At 43.8% G+C, this 17876-nt stretch overlaps 1 long non-coding RNA gene across 1 annotated transcript; it reads left to right on the top strand.

Annotated features, from left to right (window-relative positions):
• Window positions 1-735: 735 nt before the first annotated feature.
• On the top strand, window positions 736-1891 carry LOC125548383. The gene is made up of 2 exons (XR_007301057.1): window positions 736-1348; window positions 1432-1891. It is a non-coding gene; the product is annotated as an uncharacterized LOC125548383 (long non-coding RNA).
• Window positions 1892-17876: the final 15985 nt, after the last annotated feature.

The raw sequence follows: 17876 nt of genomic DNA, 5'->3' as shown, positions 1-17876 counted from the left end.
CCCGAGACCGACGCTCCAGACGCCTTCCATGTTTCTCGTTGTCATTGTGTGTTTTATTTGTTTGTTGCATTCTTCATATCATCTTTTGCATTGCATCATGTCATCATGCAACCCTTTCAAAATCTCACTTAAATAAATTGCATAGATCTTTCGATCTATTTAAACCGAGGGAATTCACATGGTGAGTTCTCCTTACAACATATCCTCCCAATATTTTTAGAGAGCTACTATAAATATTCCATTGGTTTGGAATCAACCACAACACACTTGCAAAATAATTCTATGCCTTTTCTGCTTCAAGTTTTACCTCCAAACCTTGTCTATAATTCTTTCTCCTTTTACCAAGGCTCCTCCTAAATTCTCAATATTTTGGACCTACCAAATACCCACTTCTTTCTCCCACTCATTTGAACTAAATTCAAATGAGTTTGAATTCAACTTCACGCCCATGCTCACTTCTATTTTCTTAGGTCAAACTCATTTTTGCGAGTCCAGGAAAATAGCCCCATGCCTAAATTCTATCTCTACCTTCCTTTCTTCACCTTTTTCTTCTTTGACATTTTATGTTTTTGGGAAAAAGAAGAAGGAGAGCAGCCGCAGCTCGGCCTGCTCGCAGCAGCCGGCCCAGGCTACCGTGGCCTCCCTAAGCCCAGCCGCCAGGCCAACCCACCAAGGCCAAGGCCCAGCTGACCCCCCTACCCTTAACCCTAGCCCCCTCGTTCGATCCCCATCTTGATCCCTTCCTCCCTCCTGTGCGCCGCCAGACAGAGAGAGAGAGAGAGAACAGAGTGTCTCGCCTGATCCCCATCTCCCTCCGCTCTCCCTGCACCCGACCTCCTCCTTGATGCAGGCCCCACCGCCGAGTGCCGTCCCTTCACGTGATCCTCCTCCGCGCCACCTCCTCACCTCCCGTGCCTCCGGCGCGCCGGCCTGGGACTGCCGCCGCTGAGCTCCACCAGGACCCCGACGCGCCCCTTCTTCCTGTGCCTCGTCCCCAACGCCCGGAGGCCTCCGCCTGCTCCTCCCTCGACTGCACCGGTCATCGGAGCCCGCCGACTCGTTCCCCTCCTCCACGACTCTGGCGTGTTGTGTCCCCACCACCAACTTGCTACTGCTCTGCCCCGGTCTGCCTCCGCTCAAGCTGCTGACCATCTCCAGCCCCGGGCCAGCGCCGTCGACCGCCTCCCTCGATCCATGCCAAGGACGACGCCCGCCACTCCGTCTTGTTGCTGCTCTTCCCGTGATGCTACACTGTCGACCTCTTGTTGCCGCAAGACCCTCCCCATCGCGCACCGTCGTCGTTCTGTTTCATCTCTCTCAAGGTCGAGAGGACGCCAGGTGCCAGGAGGTCGATGACCCGCCAAGTTCATCTATGTGCGGGGGCTTTGTTTTGTGCTTCATGGAGACGTCACCAGGTACCTCTACGTGCAGGCTCGCCATGTACCCGACCCGGATGCGCCAAGTTCGACTCTGACGCTGTGAACGACTACACACCGACCCTGTATTCAAACCTCAAGCGCCAAGTTCTGCTATAGTCGCCAAAACCCGAGACGAAGTACCCCTACGGTTCATCGAGACTGGCAAGTCACAAGACCGTCCTGGATATCGTCAAGTACCACGACAACCCTCGAAGAGTTCGGATTCGTCAAGTTCGACTATGAAACGTGAACCACTACTTTCTTTTGCATGTTCTGCACATTCACACTTTCTTTTGCACCGATATCTTGACGAGTTGTCGGATCATCGGAATGTTGCCGTGGCACCATTTCCATTGTAGCTGCCGTGGCACCCCTTTAGTCCCACCAAGGTGATAAATGCTTCATAACATGCTCATGTAACATTTTCATAAAATTTCATAAACTTGTCCATGTCATCTGCATAATGACAATTATATTTAAATTTTTTTAAAAATTTTGTTTGCATTAAATTCAAAATATGCATATGGGGATTTTCTGGAATTGTTGTTTGTTATTTCGGTCTCATTTAAACTTGCCTAGATATGTAGTTTAATTATGCTTCACCTCTTGCCATGTGAACCAATAATTAATCTTGTCTTGTTCCTAAATGAGAGCAAAATAAATAACTTGAATGTGGTGTTTTGTCAATATGCAACTCGTTGCATATTGAGCTCCAATTAATTTTTAGAATTGTTTGTTGCACTTTGCCATGCCATGAATCATTAAAACAGACATGCATCATACTTGATTGTGCATCATGCCATGCTTATGCTTGTTGGTTTACCATGTTTTTTGCTTCTTTCCGGTTGTACTTCTCGATAGTTCCGGCTACGTTGCGATTGTGAGGACTCGTTCGACTACGTTGGTTCTTCTACTTAATGGATTCGGTCTTCTTCCTAGTGGGATTTCAGGCAAAATGACCGTCACCTTGGATCTCACTACTATCTTTGCTATGCTAGTTGTCTCGATGTTTTCGCTATGTCATGCTACCTACCACTTGTTTATCAAGCCTCCCAAATTGCCATGATAGCCTCTAACCTTTTCCACCATCCTAGCAAACCGTTGTTTGGCTATGTTACCGCTTTGCTCAGCCCATTTGATAGCGTTGCTAGTTGCAGGTGCAGTTGCAGTTTGTTCCATGTTGGGACATGGATATCATGGGATATCACAATATCTCTTATTTAACTAATGCATCTATATACTTGGTAAAGGGTGGAAGGCTCGGCCTTTTGCCTGGTGTTTTGTTCCACTCTTGCTGCCCTAGTTTCCGTCATACTGGTGTCATGTTCCTTGATTTTGCGTCCCTAATAGGTGAGGGTTTATGGGACTCTCTTGAAAGTTCGCTTTGAATAAAACTCTTCCAGCAAGGCCCAACATTGGTTTTACCATTTTCCCAACATAATAACTAAACTTGATATTAAATTTGACACATAGGGAGTTAGTGCTACCCGAGGAGTAATTCAACATAATACAGGGGGGCAGTGCTGATGGTGATGGTCCCAATCGGGCAACCTGCGGGGCCACCACGGGGGTACCTGAGGATCTGGTTTTACTCATAGCTTAACCATCCGATCGCGGCCTGAAACGAGATACGCGCGACTACTATCAGGGTGTCGGCACATCGGGAGGTCTTGCTAGACTTGTTTTACCATTGTCGAAATGTCTTGTGCATCGGGATTCCGAGTCTGATCGGAGGGTCCCGAGATGGAGGATTGTCTCCGCGGATCGTGAGCTTGTCATGGGCTAAGTTGGGACATCCCTGCAGGGTTTAAACTTCCAAGAGCCATGCCCATGGTTATGTGGCAGATGGGAGTTTTTAATATCTGGTTGTAGAGAACTTGACACCAGATACGGAATAAAATACACCAACCGCGTGTGTAACCGCGATCGTCTCTTTTCGGGTGAGTTCGAGAAGAGAACACGGTGGGGTTATGTTTGAACGTAAGTAGTTCAGGATCACTTCTTGATCTAGTTTGCGACCGTTTCCGTAGTTTCTCATCTTACTCTTGTACTCGTAAGTTAGCCACCATACAATGCTTAGTCGCTTGCTGCAACCTCACCACTTATCCATTCCATACCTATTAAACTTTGCTAGTCTTGATACCCATGGTAATGGGATTGCTGAGTCCTTGTGGCTCATAGATTTCTACAACAACAGTTGCAGGTACAGGTAATGCGATAGTCATATCGTGAGAGCGATGCTTGCTTGTCTTGGAGTTTTTCTGCTTCTTCTTCGATCAAGGGATAGGTTCCAGGTCGGGAACCTGGGATTAGCAGGGTGGATGTCATTCTTCTTTTTTCATTTGATTTCATCCGTAGTCGGATCCTGCTCTTCTGTACGGTGATTGCTATGTATTGATGTACTGTTGTAACTTCTGGAGAGTGTAAGCCTTTATCGTGTATTCTCATCTATTCAGTACATGGTATCTTGTAATGATATCCACCTTGCTATGCGCTCGAAATGCGGTTGTGCCCCAATCATGAATTTATCACGTGATTGGGATAGAATCGCATCTTGGGTGCTACAAGTTGGTATCAGAGACTTACCGACCTTAGGAGCCCCTTGATTGATCGAACCACTGCCATTGTTGAGTCTAGAAAAAAACTTTTTTGAGTCTAGCTATATATCGGAGAGTAGGAATTCTTTTTACTCCTCAGCCCCTTCATCTCTCTAGTGAGGACTCCTGACGTAGATGTTTTGTCTTCACTCTCCTATTTTTGACTCAATTTTTTTTTAGAATCACGCGGGTATTGTTGGGTCGTTGTGATATCATTGTGACGGGGATTCTGTCTTGGTGCCTCCAGTCATTTAGGGATTGTGGTAGTGTCCCGGGGAGTTGAGCTCCAAGGTGTTTTGTCACAGTGCTTATCGTTTTAGTTCCGGAATACCAGAAGTCACCGACATTGAAAACGCTTCTATACTTTTTGTGGTGAGAGTAGTTTGAGGACACCCAGTACTGGGGAGAGTGGTCAGATGTATAGCCACAACTAGTATATCGTATGTTTTCGAAGGTCCGAGGTACATGATTTCCAAGGTTTTCTTGGTTATGTGTTGACGGATCGATACAGTTGGAGTGTAAGATTTGTTAGTTGTGTGAGATATTTGTGGCTCCCTTTATCCCCAACACCAGATTGCATAACCAGAAAGTTTCGGGAGTTCATTAGTGGGAATTCAAGTAGTTACCTAGGATATCTTTTCGACAGATGCATGATATGAGATTAGGGTTTGACGTCTAGTGGTCCGCCTGTCCACGGTTGGTTTTACAGTGGTCTCGTTGTGTCTTAAAGAGTCCTTGGCTATGCTGACTCGGGGACACTTCGTATGGCATGTGCACTGCCTTGTACATGATGGTGTTGTATGATCGAGCCCGTGCGGGCCCCACCATGAAAATTTCGGACGAAATCTCTATCATATGTTTGTTCCAGCATATTTTGCAAGCCAATCCTTTGTTTTGTTTTGAGTTGTGGTATTCGAGTTGCTTCTAAGTCAAGCGTTGATTCCATACGTTCCCTAAGCGATGTTCTAATACTTCTATGTGAATACAAATCCTTCTTGATCATCGAGGTTGTCATGTTAATTCTTTTCCAACCGGCGTGCTTCTCTACAAGTGGATCCGATCACTTCAACATTCGCGACATCAATTCTAAGTTTTCTCAAGGGTGTTTGTTTCATTCATCACAAGTTTCCTTTTTTTCCCACCCTCCCACCCTTTTTCTTAAAGCAGTCAAAATTCTCAGATTATGTATGCTTTTATTCGTGAGAACTCTCTTCATTCTTCAATATTCTTATCTGGTGATTCTCAGGAAGATGCTAAGTAAGCTTCAATTTCATCATTCTTTGTTATCATTTTCTTCTCCGGTGGTCAAAATTCAAGCTTTCAGTGTTGACCATACCATTTACTCCTTTTCCAAATGCTTTCTCATGTCGGTGCACCCCCTAATCGTTCACCTCTCCCTATTCATTTGTTTCGGAGTGCTGAAGATATATCAGAAGGCTCGTCTCTTCATTCAAGATCCGTGCGTTGTATTTCGTGTTTGTTATCTCATTCAAGCCATTTAATCTGACCAGCGCAATCTCTATTTCAAGCAGTTATTTCCAACGGTGTTTTCTTTTGAGTGGGACCTAACCCATAGGTCTTTTCCTAGGATCTTACCCGACTCTTCTAATTTTTTCCGGAACTATTCTCAAATTATTTTCAATGTTTGACGTAAGAATGGATTTCCATCAGTCTTATGCCTTCTCCAAGATTGTTTCAAATTGTTTTAATGTTTCGCTCAACCTATCTATTCTTCATTCCGGAGTGCCTCAACAATTCATGTTGGTGTTTCTCATCGTCATTCTCAACTTTTGAAGACCGTAGGAGAGTTTCTCTTAAATCGTGTCCGTTCTCATGAAGATTCATAGTTCAAGCTTGATGCAATCCTCTCAAATTGTTCTGATCATCAATAATTCTTTTCATGCCCACTCAGAGCATTTCAAGGGTTGTTTTCATTTCTTGATCATCCAAAGCCCATCATTTCAGAAGATTTATTCGTTCTCAATATTCATCTCTCATTCCCCAATTCTACCGGTGCTTCGTTCAAGTATTCTCTAATCATCTTGTGATCTCTTCGTTATCATGTATCAAAATTTCCCCAAGTATCTTCATTCATTTTCTAATTCTTCCCAGTGATTCGTCCCTCTACTAGTTCATTTTCAATTCCTACCGGTGGTTCGCTGAAGACCTTATTCAGGTTTGCACTATATCTCTCTTAATCCTTTCAATGAGAATAAGTAGCATGCCAATCCGTTCTTATCATCAATTCAAATTGGTGAAGGATACACATAACTTACTTCTTATTCTTGTTTCATCCAAGTGATTAATTTCTTATTTCCGGAGTTGTTCACCATATAACATTCTCGGTTCGAGATGCTTCATCTTTTCTTTAGGCGTTCCAAGCTCTCTCAAGTATCTCGCCACAAAGATCCATCCAAGTCATTGCAATGCTTCAATTATTGTTCTTTTCAACCTTCACTTCCTCCCTACCATTTCTTTTCTTACCGGAGTTCATCATGGAGGTTCTTCATAGTGGTTCATCAAAGATTTATTTCATTCTCGAAGTGTTCTTCAAGATTCTTGTTGGAGGAGTTCAATCATTCTTCATCTTGCATTCCAAAGTGCAATTCTTCCTATCTTATCTTTTAAGGTGGTGTTATGGCATTCTTGATAATATCCCTTCGTGTTTCATGATTCACAAGTTTTCAAGAGTGACATATTTAAATCCATCATTTTATCTTCGTTCATAGCTTGACCCATCCGATCGTGGCCTGAGACGAGATGCGCGCGGCTACAATCAGGGTGTCGGCACATCGGTAGGTCTTGCTGGACTTGTTTTACCATTGTCGAAATGTCTTGTGCACCGGGATTCCAAGTCTGATCGGAGGGTCTCGAGATGGAGGGTTGTGTCCACGGACCGTGAGCTTGTCAGAGGCTTAGTCGGGACACCCCTGCAGGGTTTAAACTTTCAAGAGCCATGCCTGCGGTTATGTGGCAGATGGGAGTTTTTAATATCCGGTTGTAGAGAACTTGACATTAGATTCAGAATAAAATACACCAACCGCGTGTATAACTGTGATCGTCTCTTTTTGGGTGAGTTCGAGAAGAGAACACAGTGGGGTTATGTTTGAACGTAAGTAGTTTAGGATCACTTCTTAATCATTACTAGTTTACGACCGTTTGCGTAGTTTTTCATCTTACTCTTGTACTCGTAAGTTAGCCACCATACAATGCTTAGTTGCTTGCTGCAACCTCACCACTTATCCATTGCATACCCATTAAGCTTTGCTAGTCTTGATACCCATGGTAATGGGATTGCTGAGTCCTCGTGGATCACATATTACTACAACAACAGTTACAGGTACAGGTAATGCGATGATCGTATCGTGAGAGCGATGCTTGCTTGCCTTGGAGTTCTTCGGCTTCTTCTTCGATCAGGGGATAGGTTCCGGGTCGGGGAGCCTGGGATTAGTAGGGTGGATGACGTTCTTCTTTTTCGTTTGATTTCATCTGTAGTCAGATCCTGCTCTTTTGTATGATGATTGCTATGTATTGATGTACTATTGTATTCATGTTGTAGCTTGTGGCGAGTGTAAGCCTTTATCTTGTATTCTCATCTATTCAGTACATGGTATGTTGTAATGATATCCACCTTGCTATGCGCTCGAAATGCGGTTGTGCCCCAATCATGAATTCATCACGTGATTGGGATAGAATCGCATCTTGAGTGCTACACCAATAGTGGCATCCGAGCCAGGTCCCTGCGTAGATGTTATTTGCACGAGTAGAACACAAAGAGTTGTGGGCGATAATAGTCATACTGCTTGCCAGCATGTCATACTTTGATTTGGCGGTATTGTTGGATGAAGCGGCCTAGACCGACATTACATGATCGCGTTCATGAGACTGGTTCTACCGCTGTGCTTCGCACACAGGTGGCTAGTGGGTGTCTGTTTCTCCAGCTTTAGTTGAATCAAGTTTGACTATGCCCGGTCCTTGTTGAAGGTTAAAACATCACACTTGATGAAAAATCGTTGTGTTTTTGATGCGTAGGTAAGGACGGCTCTTGCTAGAAGCCCGTAGCGGCCACGTAAAACTTGCAACAACAAAGTAGAGGACGTCTAACTTGTTTTTGCATGCCATGTTGTGATGTGATATGGTCAAGACATGATGCTAAATTTTGTTGTATGAGATGATCATGTTTTGTAACACAGTTACCGGCAACTGGCAGGAGCCATATGGTTGTCGCTTTATTGTATGAAATGCAATCGCCATGTAATTGCTTTAGTTTATAACTAAGCAGTAGCGATAGTCGTAGAAGCAATAGTTGGCGAGACGACAACGATGCTACGATGGAGATCAAGGTGTCAAGCTGGTGACGATGGTGATCATGACGGTGCTTTGGATATGGAGATCAAAGGCACAAGATGATGGTGGCCATATCATATCACTTATTTTGATTGCATGCGATGTTTATCTTTTATTCTTATTTTTCTTCGTATGATGGTACCATTATAAGATGATCTCTCACTAAATGTCAAGTTATAAGTGTTCTCCCTGAGTATGCACAGTTGCTACAATTCGTCGTGCCAAGACACCATGTGATGATCGGGTGTGATATGCTCTACGTTCACATACAATGGGTGCAAGCCAGTTTTGCACAAGCAGAATACTTAGGTTAAACTTGACGAGCCTAGTATTTGCAGATATGGCCTCGAAACACTGAGACCGAAAGGTCGAGCGTGAATCATATATTAGATATGATCAACATAGTGGTGTTCACCATTGAAAACTTTTCCATCTCACGTGATGATCGGACATGGTTTAGTTCATATGGATCACGTGATCATTTAGATGACTAGAGGGATGTCCATCTAAGTGGGAGTTCTTAAGTAATATAATTAATTAAACTTTAATTTATCATGAACTTAGTACCTGATAGTATTTTGCATGTCTATGTTGTTGTAGATAAATGGCCATGCTACTCTTCCTTTGAATTTTAGTGCGTTCCTAGAGAAAGCTAAGTTGAAAGATGATGGTAGCAACTACACGTTCTGGGTCCGTAACTTGAGGATTATCCTCATTGTTGCCCAGAAGAATTACGTCCTAGAAGCACCGCTAGGTGCAAAGCCTGCTGCAGGAGCAACTCTAGATGTTATGAACGTCTGGCAGAGCAAAGCTGATGACTACTCGATAGTTTAGTGTGCCATGCTTTACGGCTTAGAATCAGGACTTTGACGATGTTTTGAACGTCATGGAGCATATGATATGTTCCAGGAGTTGAAGTTAATATTTCAAGAAAATGCCCGAATTGCGAGATATGAAGTCTCCAATAAGTTCTATAGCTGCAAGATGGAGGAGAATAGTTCTGTCAGTGAACATATACTCAGAATGTGTGGGTACCACAACCACTTGACTCAACTAGGATTTAATCTTCTTGATGATAGTGTCAATGACAGACTTCTTCAATCTCTGCCACCAAGCTACAAAAGCGTCGTGATCAACTATAATATGCAAGGGATGGATAAGACAATTCCCGAGCTCTTCGCAATACTAAGGGCTACGGAGGTAGAAATCAAGAAGGAGCATCAAGTGTTGATGGTCAACAAGACCACCAGTTTCAAGAAGAAGGGCAAAGGGAAGAAGGGGAACTTCAAGAAGAACAGCAAGCAAGTTGCTGCTCAAGTGAAGAAACCCATGTCTGGACCTAAGCCTAAGACTGAGTGCTTCTACTGCAACAGGACTGGTCACTGGAAGTGGAACTGCCCCAAGTATTTGGCGGATAAGAAGGATGGCAAAGTGAAAGGTATATTTGATATACATGTTATTGATGTGTACCTTACTAATGCTCGCAGTAGCGCCTAGGTATTTGATACTGGTTCTGTTGCTATATTTGCAACACAAAACAAGGGCTACAGATTAAGCGAAGATTGGCTAAGGACAAGGTGACGATGTGCGTGGGAAATAGTTCCAAAGTCGATGTGATCGCGGTCGGCACGCTACCTCTACATCTACCTTCAGGATTAGTTTTAGACCTGAATAATTGTTATTTGGTGCCAGCGTTAAGCATGAACATTATATCTGGATCTTGTTTGATGCGAGACGGTTATTCATTTAAATCAGAGAATAATGGTTGTTCTATTTATATTAGCAATATCTTTTATGGTCATGCACCCTTGATGAGTGCTCTATTTTTATTGAATCTTGATAGTAGTGATACACATATTCCTAGTATTGAAGCCAAAAGATATAAGTTTAATAATGATAGTGCAACTTATTTGTGGCACAGCCGTTTAGGTCATATTGGTGTAAAGCGCATGAAGAAACTCCATGCTGATGGGCTTTTGGAATCACTTGATTACGAATCACTTGATGCTTGCGAACCATGCCTCATGGGCAAGATGACTAAGACTCCGTTCTCCGGAACAATGGAGCGAGCAACAGACTTATTGGAAATAATACATACTGATGTATGCGGTCCGATGAGTGTTCATGCTCGCGGCGGGTATCGTTATTTTCTGACCTTCACAGATGATTTGAGCAGATATGGGTATATCTACTTGATGAAACATAAGTCTGAACCATTTGAAAAGTTCAAAGAATTTTAGAGTGAAGTGGAAAATCACTGTAACAAGAAAATTAAGTTTCTATGATCTGATCGTGGAGGTGAATATTTGAGTTATGAGTTTGGTCTTCATTTGAAACAATGTGGAATAGTTTCGCAACTCACGCCACCTGGAACACCACACCGGAATGGTGTGTCTGAACATCGTAACTGCACTTTGTTAGATATGGTGCGATCTATGATGTCTCTTACTGAATTACCGCTATCATTTTGGGGTTACGCTTTAGATATGGCTGCATTCACGTTAAAATAGGGCACCATCGAAATCCATTGAGAAGACACTGTATGAACTGTGGTTTGGCAAGAAACCCAAGTTGTCGTTTCTTAAAGTTTGGGGTTGCGATGCTTATGTGAAAAAGCTTCAACCTGATAAGCTCAAACCCAAATCGGAGAAATGTGTCTTCATAGGATACCCAAAATACTATTGGGTACACCTTCTATCACAGATTTGAAGGCAAGATATTCTTTGCTAAGAATGGATCCTTTCTAGAGAAGGAGTTTCTCTCGAAAGAAGTGAGTGGGAGGAAAGTAGAACTTGATGAGGTAACCGTACCTTCTCCCTTATTGGAAAGTAGTTCATCACAGAAATCAGTTCCAGTGATTCCTACACCAATTAGCGAGGAAGCTAATGATGATGATCATGAAACTTCTGATCAAGTTACTACCAAACCTCGTAGGTCAACCAGAGCAAGATCCGCACCAGAGTGGTACGGTAATCCTGTTCTGGAGGTCATGTTACTTGACCATGATGAACCCACGAACTATGAGGAAGTGATGATGAACCCAGATTCCACAAAATGGATAGAGGCCATGAAATCTGAGATGGGATCCATGTATGAGAACAAAGTGTGGACTTTGGTTGACTTGCCCGATGATCGGCAAGCCATAGAGAATAAATGGATCTTCAACAAGAAGACTGACGCTGGCACTAATATTACTGTCTACAAAGCTCAACGTGTTTCAAAAGTTTTTCGACAAATTCAAGGAGTTGACTACAATGAGACCTTCTCACCCGTAGCGATGCTTAAGTCTGTCCGAATCATGTTAGCAATAGCCGCATTTTATGATTATAAAATTTGGCAAATGGATGTCAAAACTGCATTCCTTAATGGATATCTTAAAGAAGAGTTGTATATGATGCAACTAGAAGGTTTTTTTGATCCAAAAGGTGCTAACAAAGTGTGCATGCTCCAGCGATCCATTTATGGACTGGTGCAAGCCTCTCAGAGTTGGAATATACGCTTTGATAGTGTGATCAAAGCATATGGTTTTATACAGACTTTTGGAGAAGCCTGTATTTACAAGATAGTGAGTGGGAGCTCCGTTGCATTTCTGATATTATATGTGGATGACATATTATTGATCGTAAATGATACTGAATTTTTAAATAGCATAAAAGGATACTTGAATAGGAATTTTTCAATGACAGACCTCGGTGAAGCTACTTATATATTGGGCATCAAGATCTAAAGAGAGATCAAGACGCTTAATTGGACTTTCACAAAGCACATACCTCGATAAAGTTTTGAAGAAGTTCAAAATGGATCGGTCAAAGAAAGGGTTCTTGCCTGTGTTACAAGGTGTGAAGTTGAGTCAGACTCAATGCCCGACCACTGCAGAAGATAGAGAGAAAATGAAAGTCATTCCCTATGCCTCAGCCATAGGTTCTATCATGTATGCAATGCTGTGTACCAGACCTGATGTGTGCCTTGCTATTAGTTTAGCACGGAGGTACCAAATTAATCTAGGAGTGGATCACTGGACAATGGTCAAGGACATCCTGAAATACCTGAAAATGACTAAGGATATGTTTCTCGTTTATGGAGGTGAAAAAGAGCTCGTCGTAAATGGTTACGTCGATACAAGCTTTGACACTGATCCGGATGACTCTAAGTCACAAACCGGATATGTATTTTTATTGAATGGTGGAGCTTTCAGTTGGTGTAGTTCTCAGTAGAGCGTCGTGGCGGGATCTACGTGTGAAGCGGAGTACATAGCTGCTTCGGAAGCAGCAAATGAAGGAGTCTGGACGAAGGAGTTCATATCTGATCTAGGTGTAATACCTAGTGCATCGGGTCCAACGAAAATCTTTTGTGACAACACTGGTGCAATTGCCTTGGCAAAAGAATCCAGATTTCACAAGAGAACAAAGCACATCAAGAGACGCTTCAATTCCATCCGCGGTCAAGTCAAGGAGGGAGACATAGAGATTTGCAAGATACATACGGATCTGAATGTTGCAGACCCATTGACTAAGCCTCTCTCACGAGCAAAACATGATCAACACCAAGACTCCATGGGTGTTAGAATCACTGCTGTGTAATCTAGATTATTGACTCTAGTGCAAGTGGGAGACTGAAGGAAATATGCCCTAGAGGCAATAATAAAGTTGTTATTTATATTTCCTTATATCATGATAAATGTTTATTATTCATGCCAGAATTTTATTAACCAGAAACTCAGTACATGTGTGAATACATAGACAAACAGAGTGCCCTAGTATGCCTCTACTTGACTAGCTCGTTAATTAAAGATGGTTAAGTTTCCTAGCCATAGACATGTGTTCTCATTTGATGAAACGGGATCACATCATTAGAGAATGATGTGATGGACAAGACCCATCCGCTAGCTTAGAACTATGATCATTTAGTTTATTGCTATTGCTTTATTCATGACGTATACATGTTCCTATGACTATGAGATTATGCAACTCCCGAATACCGGAGGAACACTTAGTGTGCTATCAAACGTCACAACGTAAATGGGTGATTATAAAGATGCTCTACAGGTGTCTCCGATGGTGTTTGTTGAGTTGGCATAGATCGAGATTAGGATTTGTCACTCCGAGTATCGGAGAGGTATCTCTGGGCCCTCTCGGTAATGCACATCACTATGAGCCTTGCAAGCAATGTGACTAATGAGTTAGTCACGGGATGATGTATTACAGAATGAGTAAAGAGACTTGCCGGTGACGAGATTGAACTAGGTATGATGATACCAACGATTGAATCTCGGGTAAGTAACATACCGATGATAAAAGGAACAACATATGTTGTTATGTGGTTTGACCGATAAAGATCTTCGTAGAATATGTGGGAACCAATATGAGCATCCAGGTTCCGCTATTGGTTATTGACCGGAGATGTGTCTCGGTCATGTCTACATAGTTCTCGAACCCGTAGGGTCCGCACGCTTAACGTTCGATGACGATTTATATTATGAGATATATGATTTGATGACCGAAGGTTGTTCGGAGTCCCGGATGAGATCACAGACATGACGAGGAGTCACCAAATGGTCGAGACATAAATATTCATATATTGGAAGGTTACATTCGGACACCGGAATGGTTCGGGTCGTTTTGGAGTATCGGGGGTTGCCAGAACCCCCCCGGAAGTTATTGAGTCCCATGTGCCTAGTGGTGGAAGAGAGGAGGCAGGCCAGGGAGTGGCGCGCACCCCCCTAGCCCAAACCGAATTGGACTAGGGTTGGGGGGCCTCCCCCCTTTCCTTCTCTTCTCCTCTTCCTTCCCCCCTTCTCCTTGTGGGAATAGGAAAGGGGAGAGCGAATCATACTTAGAGTAGGACTCCCCCCCTTCGACGTGCCACCCCTTGGCCGACCTCCTCCTCCCTCCCCCCTTTATATACATGGGAGGGGTCACCCCATAGACACACAAGTTCATCTTTTAGCCATGTGCGGTGCCCCCCTCCATAGTTACACACCTCGGTCATATCGTTGTAGTGCTTAGGCGAAGCCCTGCGTCGTAACTTCACAATCACCATCACCACGCCGTCATGCTAACGGAACTCTCCCTCGGCCTCAGCTGGATCAAGAGTACGAGGGACGTCACCGAGCTGAACGTGTGCTAATCGCGGAGGTGTCGTGCGTTCGGTACTTGGATCGGTTGGATCGCGAAGACGTTCGACTACATCAACCGCGTTATTAAATGCTTACACTTTCGGTCTATGAGGGTACGTAGACACGCTCTCCCCTCTCATTGCTATGCATGTCTGACACGTCTCCAATGTATCTACTTTCCCAAACACTTTTGCCCTTGTTTTGGACTCTAGCTTGCATGATTTGAATGGAACTAACCCGAACTGGCGCCATTTTCAGCAGAATTGCCATGGTGTTATTTTTGTGCAGAAATAAAATTTCTCGGAATGACCTAAAAATCAACGGAGAATATTTTTGGAATATGTAAAAAATACTGGCGAAAGAATCAAGGCCAGGGGGCCCACAACCTGTCCACGAGGGTGGGGGCACACCTACCCCCTGGGCACGCCCCCTGCCTCGTGGGCCCCCTAGTGCTCCACCGACCTCAACTCCAACTCTATATATTCACGTTCGGGGAGAAAAAAATCAAAGAGAAGGATTCATCACGTTTTACGTTACGGAGCCGCCGCCAAGCCCTAATCTCTCTCGGGAGGGCTGATCTGGAGTCCGTTCGGGGCTCCGGAGAGGGGAGTCCATCGCCATCGTCATCATCAAACTTCCTCCATCACCAATTTCATGATGCTCACCACCGTGCGTGAGTAATTCCATCATAAGCTTAGTGGACGGTGATGGGTTGGATGAGATTTATCATGTAATCGAGTTAGTTTTGTTAGGGTTTGATCCCTAGTATCCATTATGTTCTAAGATTGATGTTGCTATGACTTTGCTATGCTTAATGCTTGTCACTGGGGCCCGAGTGCCATGATTTCAGATCTGAACCTATTATGTTTTCATGAATATATGTGGGTTCTTGATCCTATCTTGCAAGTCCATAGTTGTTATGATCCGTTAACCCCGAAGTGATAATAATCGGGATACTTACTGGTGATGACTGTAGTTTGAGGAGTTCATGTATTCACTAAGTGTTAATGCTTTGGTCTGGTACTCTATTAAAATGAGGCCTTAATATCCCTTAGTTTCCAATAGGACCCCGCTACCACGGGAGGGTAGGACAAAAGATGTCATGCAAGTTCTTTTCCATAAGCACGCATGACTATATTTGGAATACATGCCTGCATTACATTGATGAACTGGAGCTAGTTCTGTGTCACCCTATGTTATAACTGATGCATGAGGAATCACATCTGACATAATTATCCATCACTGATCCATTGCCTACGAGATTTTCACATATTGATCTTTGCTTAGTTACTTTTCCGTTGCCACTGTAACAATCACTACAAAACCAATACTGTTCCTTTTGCCACCGTTACCGCTACTATCATATTACTTTCGTACTAAATACTTTGCTGCGGATATTAAGTTTTCCAGGTGTGGTTGAATTGAAAACTTAGCTGCTAATACTTGAGAATATTCTTTGGCTCCCCTTGTGTCGAATCAATAAATTTGGGTTGAATACTCTACCCTCGAAAACTGTTGCGATCCCCTATACTTGTGGGTTATCAATCTCCTAGATAGATCTTGCGTGATCGTAGGCAATTTTTTTTGAAATACAGTGTTCCCCAACAAAATGAAGCCCTTGTGTTCGATGGCATGAGAGAACCATGGAGGATGTATGATCCTGTGATGGACATGCAGATTTATCCACTTACCGCGGTGACCTGTCAGATAGGCGAGACCGCGATTGAAGAACACAATTAGCCTGAAGTCTTTATAATTCACAGATCTTGTGGGCACTTGGCAGATTACAACCTTGACCAAATCCAAACTTGGTATCATGTTGGCTACTGTAAGATTCTGAGTATTCTGGGTCACGGTGCCAAAGCAGTGCAGTGTTAATCGAAGGAAGGGGGATCAATCGCCGGGCGTAGACCTCCACGAGCATCTAGCTGTCGCGCCCGTCAACGAGCACCATCCAAGACGTGTTCATGCCGACCCAGTAGATACGATTAATGTAGTTGATGGTGACGGGGATCGGACCGCACTCAAGGGTGTTGATGCTCACCACCCTACGATCGTTATCCTGCGTGACACACCATTTCTGAAGATCAGGCGGCATCAGCAAGCAAGGAGCTGGCTTAAAAAGCTCTGGCTTGAGGACTTTAAGTAAACGGTACAGCCCCGACGAGCATGCGGTGAGCGGCATGGTACTGAAATTTTCCACGCGCGAAATAATGAGCTTGATTACCTCTGTGGGGAGCGAATTCCAGCCACTCTTTCGGCGGACGCTTCTCGGTTCTGCCATTGTTAGTGCTTGGGTTTCGGAAGAGGGGGGAGGTGCCTTAGCGGGGATGGAAGATTGGACGATTATGTGCGGACAAAAATCGAGAAGCGAATATGTGCTATGGGAAGTGGGCAGGTGATGATGACTACAGCATGCCGCTTGACTTACGAGACACCTACTGGCATCGTAGGGTCATATCGATGCCAGACAACTTCCTAGAGTGATCACAGTACTAGTACTCCCTACAGTACCTACTACTATGCCCTAGTTTGCATATAGAGTAGTGGAGTAGGACTCTGCTCTACTAGTACCACCGAAGGAGTAGTATATTCTAATCTAAAATAGTTACAAACTTTAATGCCCGAGTGTGGAACGACTATGAACTACCATCGGTGCTAACTCCAATCCCCAGCAAATGTTTGCTGGGAGACATGGCAGTTGCAAACACCCGCGACGTAGTTCAGTACATGTGTAAGGGTGGAGGTTTTGTAAAATACTAGGCTTAAAAGGCCACCGTTGGATGGAAATCTGACGGTTACGTGGGATTCACCAGGATTGAGCTCGTGGCGAACAATGGCCAGATATCATTACTAAAAAAAGGTTAAAACATCCGGGGCTATAACTTGAACCGGCTGACCACTAACAATGATACTAACATAGTTGTAAAACGGTCAAAGACCGTGTCTACGTGGTGTTTGGAATTATATGCAAAAACTAGCAAGATGCCCGTGCATTGCACGGAACATCAAGATGCATTCTTTTACAAAACACCTGTTGTGATTGACCCATGCAGGAGTAATCCCATGTGTAAAAACTAATGATATCTCGAGAATTTTATGGGAAAATGGTATCTCGAGAATTTCATTGAAAAAATGATATCTCAAGGAAGATGAGTTTTAAGGTGAGGAGGAGTGGGGCGTGGTGGTGACTAGTGGTCGGCCTGGGCGGGGGCATGGGGATGGACGGCGCCGGCAGCGGCCACCATGCCAAATTGTTCCAGAGACTTCCTTTTTTGATTTCACAGCAATGAGTTTGTGGGAGATAAGGATGAACGAGGCAAGGCCTTTTCTATAAATGTGGAGAGATGTGCAGGTATCTTTTGTAAAATTGTCATAGTTTGCTTTCTATCCGTCAGA

Source organism: Triticum urartu, chromosome 3 (assembly GCF_003073215.2).
Source record: "Triticum urartu cultivar G1812 chromosome 3, Tu2.1, whole genome shotgun sequence".
NCBI lineage: Eukaryota > Viridiplantae > Streptophyta > Magnoliopsida > Poales > Poaceae > Triticum > Triticum urartu.
Note: the sequence above shows the minus strand (reverse complement) of the source record. Positions and strands in the feature narration are given on the sequence as shown.